This window comes from Symphalangus syndactylus, chromosome 4 (genome assembly GCF_028878055.3).
Source record: "Symphalangus syndactylus isolate Jambi chromosome 4, NHGRI_mSymSyn1-v2.1_pri, whole genome shotgun sequence".
Classification (NCBI taxonomy): domain Eukaryota; kingdom Metazoa; phylum Chordata; class Mammalia; order Primates; family Hylobatidae; genus Symphalangus; species Symphalangus syndactylus.
In genome coordinates this window covers 159778952-159795799 of record NC_072426.2, presented here as the reverse complement: position 1 = coordinate 159795799, position 16848 = coordinate 159778952, and positions in this window count along the sequence as shown.

Here is a 16848-nt window from a genome sequence, read left to right as displayed (position 1 = left end):
ATTTCTTCTTTGGAAAAATGTCTATTTAGGTTCTTTGCCTTTTTTTTTTTGAGATGGAGTCTCGCTGTTGTCAGCAGGGGCTGGAGTGCAGTGGTGCGATCTCGGCTCACTGCAACCTCCAGCTCCCAGGTTCCAGCAATTCTCCCACCTCAGCCTCCCAAGTAGCTGAGATTACAGGCACCCACCACCTCACCTGGCTAATTTTTGTATTTTTAGTAGATACTGGGTTTCACCATATTGGCCAGGCTGGGCTCGAACTCCTGACCTCAGATGATCCACCCCTCCTTGGCCTCCCAAAGTGCTGGGATTACAGGTGTGAGCCACCACATCCGGCCCTTTGCCCATTTTTAATTGGGTTATTTGGTATTTTGCTATTGAATTGTACGAGTTCCTTATATTTTTCAGATATTAACCTCTTATCCAATATGTGGTTTGCAAATATTTTCTCCCAATCTGTTGGCTGGGTTTTCATTTTGTTGGTTATTTTCTTTGCTGTGCAGAAGCTTTTCAGTTTGATGTAGCCCTACTTATTTACATATTTTCTCTTTTATTGCCTGTGCTTTTAAAGGTGAGATATCCAAAAAATCCTTGCCAAGTTCAATCTTAAGAAGCTTTCTACTTATGTTTTCTTCCAGGAGTTTTATGATTTCAGGTCTTACATTTAGGTCCGTAATCCATTTTGAGTTGATTTGGTATATGGTGTAAGATAAGGCTGCATTTTCATTCTGTTGCATGTGGGTATCTAGTTTTGCCAATACCGTTTATTGAAGAGACTGTCTTTTTCCCATTGTGTCTTCTTGATTGCTTAAGTATACTTTAAAATAGATACTTTAAATTAGTATGGACCAAAGAAAATGTTATTCATAAACCTTATTAAAAACAAATTATTCTAATCAAATAAACTGAATGATCAAGATGCAGAAACTTCTCCAACTAAAAGCTCTTATTGGGTAGAAATGGTTTTTAATAATAATTTCTTAAAAATGCTGAGTTTTAACTTCTAGTGGGGAATTTCACAAAATTGAAAAATACACAGAGGTCCTTGAAAACTGAGGTCAGGCATGCCATGCGCTTAGAGCTGTTACCGCTCACACTGAACGCAGGGCGAGCTCTGTGCTTTTTACCAAAATATCAGTGAACTCTGCTGAGTCTGTGCACAGGCTCTGTTCAGTAGCGTTAGCTGCAGTTCATCCTTGGGCTCTGGTGGCTGAGCCCACGCTCTTTGCCAAGTCCCTCTGCTGCACCTGGTGGGGTTCCAGTTTCACCGCTGAGTTGGACTGTGACCACACCTACGGTTGGGTGGCTGCACAGTCTCTAGGTTTGATTTATTTAATGGATCAAAGTTCAGTCCATTCTCTCTGTTGGCCAGAGTGCTGCATTTTTTTTTTATTATTATTATACTTTAGGTTTTAGGGTACATGTGCACAATGTGCAGGTTTGTTACATATGTATCCATGTGCCATGTTATTTTGCTGCACCCATTAACTCGTCATTTAGCATTAGGTATATCTCCTAATGGTGTCCCTCCCCCCCACCCCACAGTAGTCCCCGGAGTGTGATGTTCCCCTTCCTGTGTCCATGAGTTCTCATTGTTCAATTCCCACCTATGAGTGAGAACATGTGGTGTTTGGTTTTTTGTCCTTGCAATAGTTTACTGAGAATGATGTTTTCCAGTTTCATCCATGTCTCTACAAAGGACATGAACTCATCATTTTTTTATGGCTGCATAGTATTCCATGGTGTATATGTGCCACATTTTCTTAATCCAGTCTATCGTTGTTGGACATTTGGGTTGGTTCCAACTCTTTGCTATTGTGAATAGTGCCGCAATAAAGAGTGCTGCATTTTAAAACCATGTACCCTCAGGGTGCACTTTCAAACTCCCAGGCCTTTGGGTACCAGTGGCAGGCAGGGATGGCCGGCTTCAGAGCACACACCTAAGTTCAAAATTATTGAACTCTGCAGTCTTTTTTTTTTTTTTTTTTTTGAGACAGAGTCTCACTCTGTCTTCAGTCTGGAGTGCAGTGGCGCGATCTCAGCTCAGTGCAACCTCCACCTCCCGGGTTCATGCAATTCTCCTTCCTCAGCCTCCTGAGTAGCTGGAACTATAGGCGTGCGCCACCACGCCCTGCTAATTTTTGTTTTTATGTTTTTTTTTTTTTTTTTTTTTTTTTTCAGTAGAGTCGCAGTTTCACCATGTTGGTCAGGATGGTCTCAATCATCTTGATCTCATGATCCACTTGCCTCGGCTTCCCAAAGTGCTGAGATTCCAGGCGTGAGCCACCAGGCCCAGCCCACAGTGATTTCTTAGCTGAAGGATGTTGAACCAACTGCCTACCTTCTACTTAACTTACTTTCCGCAGCTGAAAGGAATATGACTGATACCTCACAGGAGTTTTGTGAGGAATCAATACTAACCATCTCATTGAGAGCTGTTCTCTTTCTCTCTGTTTTTTTTTTTTTTGTTTTTTTTTTTTGTTTTTTTTTTTGAGACAGCATCTTGCTGTGTCGCCCAGGCTGAAGTGAAGTGCAATGGTGGGATCTTGCCTCACTGCAACCTCCACCTCCCGGGTTCAAGCAATTCTCCTGCCTCAGCCTCCTGAGTAGCTGGAATTACAGGCACCCACCACCACAACCACGCCCGGCTAATTTTTTGTATTTCTTTTCTTTCTTTTTTTTTTTTTTTTAAAGAGAAATGGGGTCTCACTCTGTCGGGCAGGCTGGAGCGCAGTGGTGCGATCATGGCTCACTGCAGCCTCAAACCCCAGGCCTCAAGCAATCCTCTCACCTCAGCCTCCCAAAGAGTAGCTGGGACTACAGGCGTGCACCACCATGCCCAGCGAATTTTTTTAAGTTTTTTGTAGAGACAGAGGTCTCACTCTCTTCCCGAGGCTGGTCTCAAACTCCCGCCCTGAAGTGATCCTCCCACCTATGCTTTCCAAAGTGAGCATCCTTGGGGAATACAGGCGTGAGCCACTGTGCCCGGCCGTAAGAGAAGTGTTCTTATTGAATGCTCATTACATACTAAGCATCCTACAATTACTAACTTCATCCATCCAGCAACCCTCCTCAATATCCCCATTTCCCAGATCAGGAAATCGAGGCACAGAGAGGATGACTTTTTTGAAGGTCACACCAGAGGTCAGTGTTGACGCTGAAACTGAGAGCCCTGGCTCTGGCCTCAAAGCTTGTCCCCTCAGACCTCCTCCCCGGACAGTCCCTTGTGGAGTGAGCCAAAGGGCACAAAGGTAGGGCCCCTTACACCGGGGCTTTGGGCACAAAGTAGATGTGCAATAAATGTTGTATTACTGTTCTGTTTTGTTATTGTTTTCCCCCTAACCCATCCCAATCTTCAAACATGCATTTTAATAGTTAAATATTATTAAAGTGCATCCTAAGAACGTTTAGTTTTGTAAATGCCCTTTGAGAACACGCCGCACGTCAGCCTTTTCTAAATAGCTAGTTTAGGTCATTTGAGGAATCATTCGCTAGTCCAGAGGAGCCCTGGCGTCGGGTGCTTGCTATTTTCACCCATTCGGTGCGTCCAACACTGGAGACTAGACAGGGTGTGGGGTGTGATGAAGGCTCAGGGTGCTGCTCACAAATGACTGTTCGCAAGTGACTCTTGCTGTTCATTTATTCAAATATTCTTTCTGAGTATGTACTGTGAAGCATTCTGTTTGCCATTAGTGCAGGAGGAACCAGGTCGTCCCTGCTCTTTTTTTTTTTTTTTGAGACAGAGTCTTGCTCTGTTGCCCAGGCTGGAGTGCAGTGGCACGATCTCAGCTCACTGCAAACCCCTGCCTCCCGGGTGCAAGCAATTCTCTGCCTCAGCCTCCTGAGTAGCCGGGATTACAGGCGCCTGCCACCACGCCCAGCTAATTTTTTTTTTTTTCCTGTATTTTTAGTAGAGACGGGGTTTCACCATCTTGGCCAAGCTGGTCTTGAACTCCTGACCTCGTGATCCACCTGCTTCGGCCTCCCAAAGTGCTGGGATTACAGGCCTGAGCCACCGCACCCGGCCTGTCTCTGCTCTTTATGAGGACTAAGATAAAGATGTACAGGGTCAAACTCACCACTTTCTAGGGTAACAGTGAAAAGGAGGCTGGGCATGACCAACTCCATTTCGCTCCTCGCCTGCCCCACCCCACAGTAATACCAGTTAGGCTAACTGCTTTTGCTGATCCCTGCACATAGGCCAAGCTCACTATGGGAGAAACTGAGTGTACAGTTTAACTTTAAGGCAAGGATGATAGCAGTCCCTTCCTCTAACTAACCCACGCAGAGATAAGGAGGGCCACACAAGTAGCAATGTTATGTTAAGGATTTACAGGTGCACTGTGGCCTGACCAGGGACAAAGAGGCTTCACAACCCCCTCGGACCCTCGCTAGTGCCCAGATGTCTGTGGTCATTGGCCACCTCTTGTCCTCAACTCCCTCCCTCTTCTGCCTTGCCCTAACATAAAAGCCTGAGAATTTGCATTCCCTCCAGATGGTTCTTTAGGAGACTAATCTGTCGTCTTCTCGGTTTGCTGGCTGTTCAAAATAAAGTTTCCTTCTGTGCCCCAGTACCTTGCCTTCCAACTTATTGGCTGTCATGCAGACAGCAGTGCCGCAGCCTGGACTCGACTCCACTAGCCCATGCCCTCATTTTCTCACCAGCTTCATTTCACAAAATAAAAATCTCTCTTCCTGCCCGGCGTGGTGGCTCACGCCTGTAATCCCAGCACTTTAGGAGGCCGAGGCGGGTGGATCACAAGGTGAGGAGATTGAGACCATCCTGACTGACACAGCGAAACCCCATCTCTACTAAAAACACAAAAAATTAGCTGGATGTGGTGGCACGGGCCTGTAGTCCAGTTACTTGGGAAGCTGAGGCAGGAGAATCACTTGAACCCAGGAGGTGGAGGTTGCAGTGAGCCAAGATCGTGCCACTATGCTCCAGCCTGGGTGACAAAGCAAGACTCCGTCTCAAAACAAACAAACAAACAAACAAACGAAAAAAACAAAAAAATCACACTCTCCTCCTTATCTTGGCTCAAAGCCCTGGTGCTACTGAGGCTCACACACTCTTCCTCCCTCTGCATCTTGTCTCATCCATTCATTCTTTCATTCACCCAGTTCAGGTTACCTGGTGGGTTGCATTGATAAGGTATTCGTTTAGTCTGTGCCCTTTGTTATGTCCTGTGCACATAAAAGTGAACAGAACTTGCTTAGTAGCAGTCATGGCCTGTAACTGAGAAAGAATCATTTGCTATGGTCAAGGAGTTATGTGCTGTGAAGCAACAGGTTTAATAAAAACTGAACTGTGGTGTTTATGGCTTTTTTCTCCCAACTCCTAAAAAGCCCTCACATATGTAAGTGCTGAAGTAACAGTTGCATGTTTGGAGTAGCAGAGAGTAAATCAAAACCAGAAAGTTTTCCTAATCACTTGCGAATTTCCCATATGTTAACTCGAAATGAAAGCAGCATGATGCTCATTCAGCCCTGCATTGCTGCAGAACCTTAGGCGGGACAGTAATTGGGGGCAACAGGAATATTTGTAAGTAATCTGCAGTTCCAGATAGAATAACAGACACAACGTCTGCTCTCATGGATTGCTGACGCTCTCATGCCTTCACAGAAAGGAAACATGAACACAGAGCGAAACCACTCCTCCTTCAGTCAACATGTATAATAGAGGCGAGGTTGATGGGCTTGGAATGTTAATGCGTCTCGGAGAGGCGGACAGGGAAGTGGTTTTCCGTGGGAACTCTGCCGGTAGCACTGTGCAGGCATCTGTAGCTTGTGCTGAATTTGCATGTGCCAAGCTCCAGATAATGAGTCTCCTTCTCCAGCACAGACACACACATCGCGATTCAGATGCTTCTCTGTGTGGGAAACCCCCTAATCCACACACTGGCACTTCCTGGGTCACTAACGTTCAGACGGACTGAAATTTCCCACAAGTGCCCAGTACATACCTGATATGAAATCGCTCAGGGAAAGCAGCTGGGGCCCTAATACAAGCTGTGGACCGACATCCCTCACTAGGGGTTGAAGATGAGGCCTCAGCCTCTGGGGTTGAACTCTCGGCTCACAGTCAAAGTTACTCTGAGGAGGACGCAGCTGCTCTAACCTTTGACAGGTCTCTGCTGCTTTGGCGCAGGGAAATCCTTGATGGCTCTCAGCTGTGGGGCTTTCACTTGTGTGCTGTGTGCACTGCACTTTATCATTTGAGACAGTGAGCAACCCACACATTTGACTGTGGCACCTTCTCCCTAGTTTACAGAAAAAAAAGCGTCTTGATGTGTTTTGATGTGTTTAACTCTTGTGTTCAGTAATGTCTTTGAGGAGCAGCAAATCCATTTGTAAAGAAATTAATGAGCCCATTTTCCACCTCTACTTGAAAAACAGATCCCTATCTACTGGTGACAGTGACAGATGAGCTCCCTCTCCTGCTGGGACCAGCTTATTCCTCTCCCTGCACTTAAAAAAAATGTTTTTTGTAAAGGTGGGGTCTTGCTATGTTGCCCAGAGAGGTCTGAAACTCAGGCTCAAGCACTCCTCCAACCTCAGCCTCCTAAGTAACTAGGAGCACCACCACACCCAGCTAATTTTAAAATTTTTTGTAGAGACAAGGGCCTTGCGATGTTGCTCGGGGTGGCCTCAAACTCCTAGGCTCAAGTGATCCTCCTACCTTGGCCTTCCAAAGTATTGGGTTTACAAGCATGAGCCATCGTGCCCAACCTCCCTGCACCTTTGATGATGGCATACTTCTCTGTTTGAAATAGCACCCACATCCATTTTTTTCTGCCTATCCAAAACCTTATATATTCTTACAATTTAGGAAAAACTTTCCTCAATTTTTTTTCAGTTTTAAGTACCTATCCACTTCATCTTTGCTATCAGAAATATGATTATAATACAAACTTCGAAACTTGATAATAAGTTCACTGGCATTCTTTTCTATGTGCTCAAATTTCCTCCCCAAAATCACCAAAAGCATTAGTAGACCCCGCAGTGCCTTCAACTGCCGCTATTCTCGAGCGGTGAGCAGGTGAGACTTTGAATCCGAAGGCCAGTCCTGGGACCTTCTCACCAAACCATCCCTCACTTGCCAATTCCTATTCCAGGCGGTCTGTTTCTCACAACAATTATGGGCACCTGTATTTCATAACCACCATCACAGTGCACATAGTAGGCATGGCACCAAGCTGCTTTGGGCATGTATTTTTATGTATGTCAGTGGGAAAACTGGAATTATTTCCAAGTCACTTTTTTCTGCAGGCAGTGTTTTACTTGGGTTAGTATGAAATGAAACCTTATGAATAACATTAACTATTATTAAAAGATTATTTATTTTATGGTTTATTTAGGTCTTGAAATTAGGGTACATGTATATTTAGTGAAAATATATGTACTTTAAATAAAATTGAAATTCTCATGTTGTTTTATGTCTTCCAGAGGACTTAGTGTAGTGCTCTCTTTATAGCAGGCAGAGAAATAAAATCCATATTAGCTCACTTTATAATGATGGAACATAAAAAATTCTTTGGGCTAGGCGCAGTGGCTCACACCTGTAATCCCAGCACTTTGGGAGGCCAAAGCAGGTGGATCACCTGAGGTCAGGGAGTTCGAGAGCAGCCTGGCCAACGTGGTGAAACCCTGTCTCTACTAAAAATACAAAAATTTGCCAGGCGTGGTGGCACATGCCTGTAATTCCAGCTCCTCAGGAGTCTGAGGCACGAGAATGGCTTGAACCTGGGAGGCAGAGGTTGCAGTGAGCTGAGATCATGCCACTGCACTTCAACATGGGCAACAGAGCAAGACTGTGTCTCAAAAAAGTACAAAAAACAAGCAACAACAAAATTCTTTGAGTGAAAATTGTGTGTTCTCCTTCCTGCTATTGACTGGAGAAATAAACATGTGGAAAGTGTCTCCAGACTTGAGAGTGACAAATACATTAAAAATCCATGTACCTGGCAAATAATATCTTTTTCTGATAAATTAGAAGTTTCCAAATATGATGGAAGACATAATCTCATGAATATTTTGTTATTTTATAGCCACCAGCCAATAATGGATTCATTTATTCTCTCATTTTATTCAACAAGTACTTGTTAGCCAGGCCTGGTGGCTCACGCCTGTAATCCCAGCACTTTGGGAGGCCAAGGCAGGAGGACTGCTAGAGCCCAGGAGTTTGAAATCAGCCTGGGCAACATAGGTAGACCCATCGCTACATAAAATTTAAAAATTAGTCAGGCATGCTGGTGTTCGCCTGTGGTCCCAGCTACTTGAGAGGCTGAGGTGAGAGGATCTCTTGAGCCCAAGAGGTTGAAGCTGCAGTGAGCCATGATTGCAGCACTGCCCTCAAACCTGGGCAACAGAGAGAGACCCTGACTCAAAAACACAAAAAACAAAACCAAATAATTGTTGGTGTAGGCTGCACGCCGGCTACTGTGTTAAGTACAGGGGATGCAACCGTTTACGAGCCCCAACCCCTGCCTAATTGCTGCAGGATTCCAACAAGAAAACAGAGGTATGGTACGGCACGTGGTGAGTGCTGGGATAAAGGACATACAGAGAACTGCAGGGGCACAAAGGAGGGAAATGTAACCAGGACTTGGAAGATGACCTCACAGATCAGTTATCCCAGGGGTGACTGGGGATGGGAAGGGTGTTTCCGGCGGAAGGAACACATATGGGGAAGCTGGGAGGAAGGAGGGAATATGAGGTTTGAGGAACTGGAGAATGTTCACAGGGTTGGAGGGTAGAGCAGGTTCCCTGGGGGAGGGAGAGGATGGGCGGGAGGGATGAGGCTGGAAAGGCTGGGTTATGGAAGGCCTTGGAAAACCTGCGGAATTCGGCTAGAATCCCACCCAGGAGTGATGGGCGTGCATTGATGGGTTTTATGCACACACGTGGCTATGCATTTATCTATTTATTTTTATACAAAGGGATATTGTAGTTAGATTTATAATTTTAGAAAAGATTCTTGGCTTTTGAATATATTGAAGGGGAGGAGGATGGGAGCCGGAGGGATTGATTAGGAGGCTGTGATACTAATTTCTGCAAAACATGATGGTGGCCCCAACTTGGTTAGGAGCCCCAGGGATGGAGATAAAGCAATGGATTTGAAGCTATTTAAGAGCTAGAATAAACAGATTTGTTCTATTTGGTACAAGAGGCAGAGAAGATTGCAACACCTAACTTTCACACTAAGCATACCTCTGCAAACACACACACATGCACAGACACACATGCAAACGCACACATGCACAGACACACACAGACAGACACACACACACAGACACACGCATCCACCCAAGGAGCTCCTTGTGTAATTTAGAAAATGTTGCCTACACCTCCACTCACATCCCTTCCTATCTTCCCAAGTGATCATTCATGGTATGATACCAAGGAATTTGCTAACAGCAATTTTTTATCTTCCAAATAAATGCACAAAGTAATTAGCATTCTACAGGTTAAATGATAGATCCTTGCTTAGAGTTAAAAAGAAAAAGTGACTGTAGACCTGGATCACATAAAGTTTGAATTTTAGCAACGGCTGCTTAGTGCGATGCTCTAACTGCAGAGCGAGGGGAGGAATAATGCTGTGTCATTGCATAGTGAAATTTCCAACCCACATCCTAAACAGGAAAGTCAGTATTTTAGAGGAATGCCAGCAGGCTAATTTAGCTTCTTCGGATATTTTTTAAATAAATGTTATTGTGTATAAGGCATACAGCATGAAGCTATGACATTCATATACACAGTAAAATGGTTACGATAGTGAAGCAAATTAACAGATCCATTATCTCCCACTGGTACCTACGTTTTGTGCATGGCAAGAGCAGCTAGAATCGCTCAGCAGAAATCCTGCGTATGACTCAGCATCGTTAACTGCAGTCTTCCGGTTGTACGTTAGACCTCTAGGCTTGCTCACCCTATATACCTGCCACTTTTTCGTTCATCCTACAAATCTGATTCTTTGACCTACATCTCCCATTTCCTCCTCCCATCCTGCCCCCAGCAACCACTGTTTTATTCCCTATCTCTGTGTATTTTTTTTAAGATTCCATATATGGGATCCTATAATATTTTTCTGTCTGTGTTTGGCTTATTCACTTAGGATGAATCCTCCAGGTTCATCCACATTGTGGCAGATGGCGGGGTCTCCTCCTTCTTTAAGGCTGAATAGCATTCATACCTCTATCTACATCTACGTCACAGTTTCTTCACCCATTTGTCTGTTGATGACACTTATTTTGCTTCCCTATCTTGGTTGTTGTGAATAATACAGTGATAAACATGAGTGTGCAGGTATCTTTAGGAGTTGGTAATTTTCTTTCCTTTGGGTATAGACCCAGAAGAGGGATTGCTGGGTCATGGAGTAGTTCTACGTTTAATTTCTTTAGAAACCTCCACGTTGTTTTCCATGATGGCTAGACCAGTCTATAATCCCACCAATGGTGGACAAGGGTTTTCTTTTCTCCACACCCTCACTGACACTTGTTAGCTTATCTTTTTGATGACAGCCATCCTAATGGCTGTGAGGTGGTATGGATAACTTAACAGCTTAATATATTATTAATTTTACACTTTGGGACACACACTCTCTAAATGAACATCAGGAATGTACTAATAAAATGAGTAGATCATGGCCGGGCACAGTGGCTCACACCTGTAATCCCAGCACTCTGGGAGGCTGAGGTGAGCAGATCGCTTGAGTCCAGGAGTTTGAGCCTAGCCTGGGCAAGATGGCAAAGCCCGATCTCTGCAAAAAATACACACATTAGCTGGGGATGGTGATGCATACGTGTACCCTCAGGTACTTGGCAGGCTGAGACAGGAGGATCACTTGAGCCCAGGAGGTTCAGGCTGCAGTGAGCTGTGATTACACGACTACACTTCAGCCTGGGTGACAGAGCAAGACCCTGTCTCAAAAATAGAAAAGAAAAGAAAAGAAAAAAAAAAGTAGGCCGGGCGCAGTGGCGTACGCCTGTAATCCTAGCACTTCGGGAGGCAGAGGCAGGCGGATCACCTGAGGTCAGGAGTTCAAGACCAGCCTGGCCAATATGGGGAAACCCCATCTCTACTAAAAATGTGAAAATTAGCCAGGCGTGGTGGCGTGCGCCTGTAATTCCAGCTACTCAGGAGGCTGAGGCAGGAGAATCATTTGAACCCAGGAGGCAATCGCTTCTCGGCCTTTTGGCTAAGATCAAGTGTGAACCCAGGAGGCAGAGGTTGCAGTGAGCTGAGATCACACCATTGCACTCCAGCCTGAGTGATGAGAAACTCTGTCTCAATAAAAAAGAAAAGTAAAAATAAATTAATAGATTTACTATCAATATTTAGAGATAGAGAAACTATATAAAGATAGCAACAAGAGACAGTATGACCTTCAAACCTTCGAAGTTTATGATTAAAAACAGGTACTTACTTACAGCTACTTGTGAGGCTGAGGCAGGAAAATCATTTGAGCCTGGGAGTCCGAGGCTGCAGTGAGCTGTGATCCCACCACTGCACTCCAGCCTAGGCGATAGAGTGAGAGCCTGTCTCTAAAAAAATAAAAAATTAAAAGTACTTAGACAGTAGGGTAGTGAGATTTTAGTAAGTTATGAAATATTTACGATTATAGAGTTTTATAACTGAAAGTTAGATTTTACAATCTTCCAAGAAATTATAAAATAAGTTTTTAAAATGTTAATCCTGTTTCTGGCAAATTCTCTTCCTATAACATCGTCGGAAGTACTGGGATAAGGAATGCACACCTGCACGCCCAAGAAAGTAAGAACATTTTGGCCGGGCGTGGTGGCTCACGCCTGTAATCCCAGCACTTTGGGAGGCCAAGGCAGGCAGATCACGAGGTCAGGAGATTGAGACCATCCTGGCCAACACGGTGAAACTCCATCTCTACTAAAGATACAAAAAATTAGCCGGGCGTGGTGGCGGGCGCCTGTCATCCCAGCTACTCAGGAGGCGGAGGCAGGAGAATGGCGTGAACCTGGGAGGCGGAGCTTGCAGTGAGCAGAGATGGTGCCACTGCACTCCAGCCTGGGTGACAGAGCGAGACTCTGTCTCAAAAAATAAAATAAAATAAAAAGAACATTTTGCAGGAACCTAAAACAAAGAATAAATTGAAATACAAGAGCTGAGCCTGTGATAAGCCTGAGGAGCTTGTCCCTCAAAGGAAGCAAGCGACCTGAGTTTTAGTGCCCGTGTGCAACTAGGGGGTGAGTCAGTCCACGGTGATGCAGACAGCTGGAACCGAGTCCTCGCCCTCTGCCACGTTCCCAAGGCCAGATCCTCAAATAGCCACACACAGTGAAATAATGGACTTGGTGAGGGTGGCGGGGTTAGGGGGGAAATTGCCTAGCCAAGGAAATTTGCTTGTTTCAGTTTTGACCAGAGGTAAATAAAAAACTCAGAAATGTCTTCTCTGAGTTTCTGAGTGGTATGAGTTCCACATTTATTTTATTTGCATGCTGCGGAAGCTCCAACCCAAGAAATTTACATAAAAATGATCCCTGTTAGGTGATAGTATGGAGTGTTTTGTAGAAGCAGCACATAAATAAAAGACAAGATGTACACCTAGAGGCTTGTGAAGCAATAGGACACTAAAGAATTACAAGTAACAACAGGGAAAACTGGATCACCTTTGAAGCCATGACAATTAGACTGTCAGCTGATTTTCCACAGAGCAGTAGAATCCCTGAGGGAGTAATCAAATAATAATCTGTAAGTGCTGAGAAAATAGTAACTGTCAACTCTGAATTCTTTTCTTTCTTTTTTTTTTTTTTTTTTTTTTTTCAGATGGAGTCTCGCTCTGTTGCTCAGGCTGGGGCACAGTGACGAGGTCTTGGTTTACTGCAACTTCCGCCTCCAGGGTTCAAGCGATTCTCCTGTCTCAGCCTCCCCAGTACCTGGGATTACAGGCACCCACCATCACGCCCAGCTAATTTTTGTATTTTTAGTAGAGACGGGGTTTTACTATGTTAGCCAGGCTGGTCTCAAACTCCTGACCTCAAGTGATCTGCCCGCCTCAGCCTCCCAAAGTGCTGGGATTATAGGCGTGAGCCACCACGCCCAGCAATTTAGAATTTTATACTCAGCTAAGCTGTCATTCAAAAACGTGGGTGAAATCAATATGTATTCATTCACACAGAAACTTTTTAAAGAGTTTATTATCAATAGATGCACTGTGATGATACTTTAGGTAAAAGGAAAAGTGAAATGTACAGAAAAACAGTAAATTAAGAAGAAAGACATGAAGGATAAGGAGGCGGGAAACACAATAAAGGGATCAATAAAAAGCCCAAAATTAAATGGTAGAAATAAGTTTCAGTACCTTAGTAGTCATAACAAATGTAAATGAGCTAAAGTCTCTAGTTAAAAGATATTCAGATAAAATAGAGATAAAGAAGCTGTATGCTATTTACATGAATCTCACCCAAAACACCAGAACATTTGGGAATAAAAAGTAGGAAGGAGAGATACAACAGACACATATAAAGCAAAAGGAAGAGGCCGGGCGTGATGACTGATGCCTGTAATCCCAGCACTTTGGGAGGCCAAGGTAGGCAGATCACCTGAGGTCAGGGGTTGGAAACCAGCCTGGCTAACATGGTGAAACCGCCTCTCTACTAAAAATACAAAAATTAGCCAGGCATGGTGGCGGGCGCCTGTAATCCCAGCTACTCAGAAGGCTGAGGCAGGAGAATCCTTGAACCCAGGACGGGGAGGTTGTAGTGAGCCGAGATCGCGCCATCGCACTCCAGCTTGGTCAACAAGAGCGAAACTCTGTTTCAAAAAAAAAAAAAAAAAATAGAGGAAGACTGATGCAGCTGCATTTATGCCTCTGACAAAATAGACTGTAAGACAAAAAGTCTTATTACAAATAAAGAGGGATGCTACAAAATGATATGTTTAAAATCACCGGAAGACATAATAATTCTAAATATATTTTTACTCCACAACATTGTCTTATGTAAAACAAACACCAAAAGAATTACAAGAAAATTAAGAACCTACATTCAAAATTGACATTTTAACTCATTATTTTGAACATGTCAAATTAATTTATGTGTTATACAATTTCAATCAAAATTGCAAATGGGGTTTTATGAAACTTGACAGGCTGAATTTTAAAAGAAGTTATTTGGAAGTGCAAAGAACCAAGGATAATAGGTATTACACATCAGGCCAAGGGGATAGGAAACCTGGGCTGAAGCATAAACAGGGTTGTTCCAGGTTAGCCAACCATTACCAACTACCTGAGAAGCAGAAGATTTTGGTGAAATAATTAACTCAAGCTCTTATAGATTCCTTACAGTGATAAAATGATCTCTAATTAATTACAGATAATAATGTACTTCCTATATCACGTTCTTCGGGGATGTTAAATATGATCTCTTGTCTTACAGTTTTGGCTGCAAATTTTAAAACCAAGAAAAATCCAACAGACTCTCCATTATTTTTACCTCCTAAAGCAAATTTTAAAGGCCACTTCTGTATGACATCTTAACACTTGTTCTGCCAGCATCAGCCCCTCAGCCATACTGTGGGCACAAACACGGAGAGGGAGAGAGAGAGAGAGAGACTGCATCCTACACAATTTGACATGTGGCGTTTTCATTATTATTCCGTGATTACTATCATTATCATTTCAGTAACAAAATATTATCAAGATATTTTCTAATTTCTGTTGCATTTATTCTCTGACACAACAATTATTTAGAAGTGTGTTGTTTAATTTCCAAATGGTTTGGATTTTTCTGGTTATCACATCTTTATTATTTCTAATTTAATTCCATGTAGTCAGAGACTATGTTCTCTATGATAATTTCTTTCTTTTCTTTTCTTTTCTTTTTTCTTCAGACAGGGTCTCATTCTGTCACCCAGGCTGGAGTGCAGTGGTGCAATCCTAGCTCACGCAGCCTCAACCTCCTGGGCTCAAGCAATCTTCCCTCAGCCTCCTGAGTACCCGGGACTACAGGTGCATAATGCACTGCCTGGCTAATTTTTAAATTTTTTTGTAGAGACAGGGATGGGTCTCCCTATGTTGCTCAGGCTAATCTTGAACCCCTGGGCTCAAGTAATCCTCCCACCTTGGCCTCTCAAGGTGTTGGATTACAGATGTGATCCACCGTGTCTAGCCTGATTTCCATTAAACATTTTTTATTTTTATTTTTTGTAGAGACAGGGTCTCACTACATCATGTTGCCCAGGCTGCTCTTAAACTCCTGGCCTCAAGCGATCTGCTCTTAAACTCCTGGCCTCAAGCGATCCTCTAACATTGGCCTCCCAAAGTACTGGGCTTACAGGCATGAACCAACATATCTGGCCCATTTTAAAATTTTTATTGAGGCATTCTTTTTATAGCCCGTCATATGTTTCTTCCTGGTAAATATTCCATGTATAATTGAAAAGTCACGCTTGTTGATAGTATTGCTCAGATCTTCTATGTCTACTGACTTTTTGTCTAGTTTTCTATCATTGCTAGGGCAGGAATGTTATAATTTCCATTTATGATTGTGAAATTGTCTATTTCTACCTTATATTCTGGCCATCTTTGTTTGCTTTATGTATTTGAAAGCTATGTTATTGAGTACATACAATTTTTAAAATTATTGTTGTTTCCTGTTGAATTGACTCTTTCATCGTTATGATGTGTCTCTCTTTATCTCTGGTAATACATTTTGATTTAAAATCTATTTTACATCAAGATCCATTTTAAATCTGATATTGATATAGCCACTCTGGCCTTTTTGTGCTTAGTGTTTGCTTTATGTATCTTTCATATGGTTGGAATTTGTGTCGCCGCCCATATTTCATGTCTAATTGTAATCGCCAATGTTGGAGGTGGGTCTTGGAGGGAGGTGATTGGATCATGGGGGTGTATTTCCCCCTTTGGTTCTGTTATTGTGATAGAGTTGTCATGAGATCTGGTTGTTTATAAGTGTGTAGCACCTCCCTCCTCTCTCTCTTCCTCTTGCTCTGGCCATGTAAGATATTCCTGCTTCCTTTCACTTTCCACCATGATTGTAAGTCTCCCAAGACTTCCCCAGAAGTCGAGCAGAAGCAGCCATGCCTCCTGTACAGCCTGTGAAACCGTGAGCCAATCCAACCTCTTTTCCTTATAAATTACTCACTCTCGGGTATTTCATCCACCATGGGATGACACAACGAGAAGGCTTTCACAAGGTGCAGCCCCTTGACCTTGGATTGCCCAGCCTCCAGAACCGTAAGAAATACATTCCTTTTCTTTGTAAATTACCCAGTCTGTGGTCTTCTGTTATAGCAACACAATGTGGGGTAAGACCAATGGCAAAAGGGACTTTCAGATATAATTAAGGCTATGGACCTTCAGATAGAAAAATTCATCTGGGTTGTCTAGTTGGGCCCAATCTAAACCCACATGCCCTTAAAATAGAGAACTTTCTCCAGCTAACAGCAGGGGAGATGAAGCAGAAGATAAAGTTAGAGAAATTTGAAGTGTGAGTGGGACTCTGCCCACCATTGTTGGCTTTGAAGATGAGAGAAGGGACCATGAGTCAAGGAATGCAGCCAACCTCTAGAAGCTGAGAATGACCTCAACCTTACAACCACATGAAACTGGATTCTGCCAGCAACTTGAATGAGCTCAGAAGTGGATTGACCCTTAGAACCTCCAGAAAGAAACAGTTCTACTTCTTTGTGGTTTTATCCTCATAAGACCCTAAGCAGAGGGCTCAGCTGAGCCACTTTGTGCCTGGACTTCTGGTCTATTTAACTGTGACATAATACATGGATGTTGTTTTAAGTCTCCAAATTAATTTAATTAAGGTAATTTGTTATGACAGTAATAGAAAATTAGCACAGTTT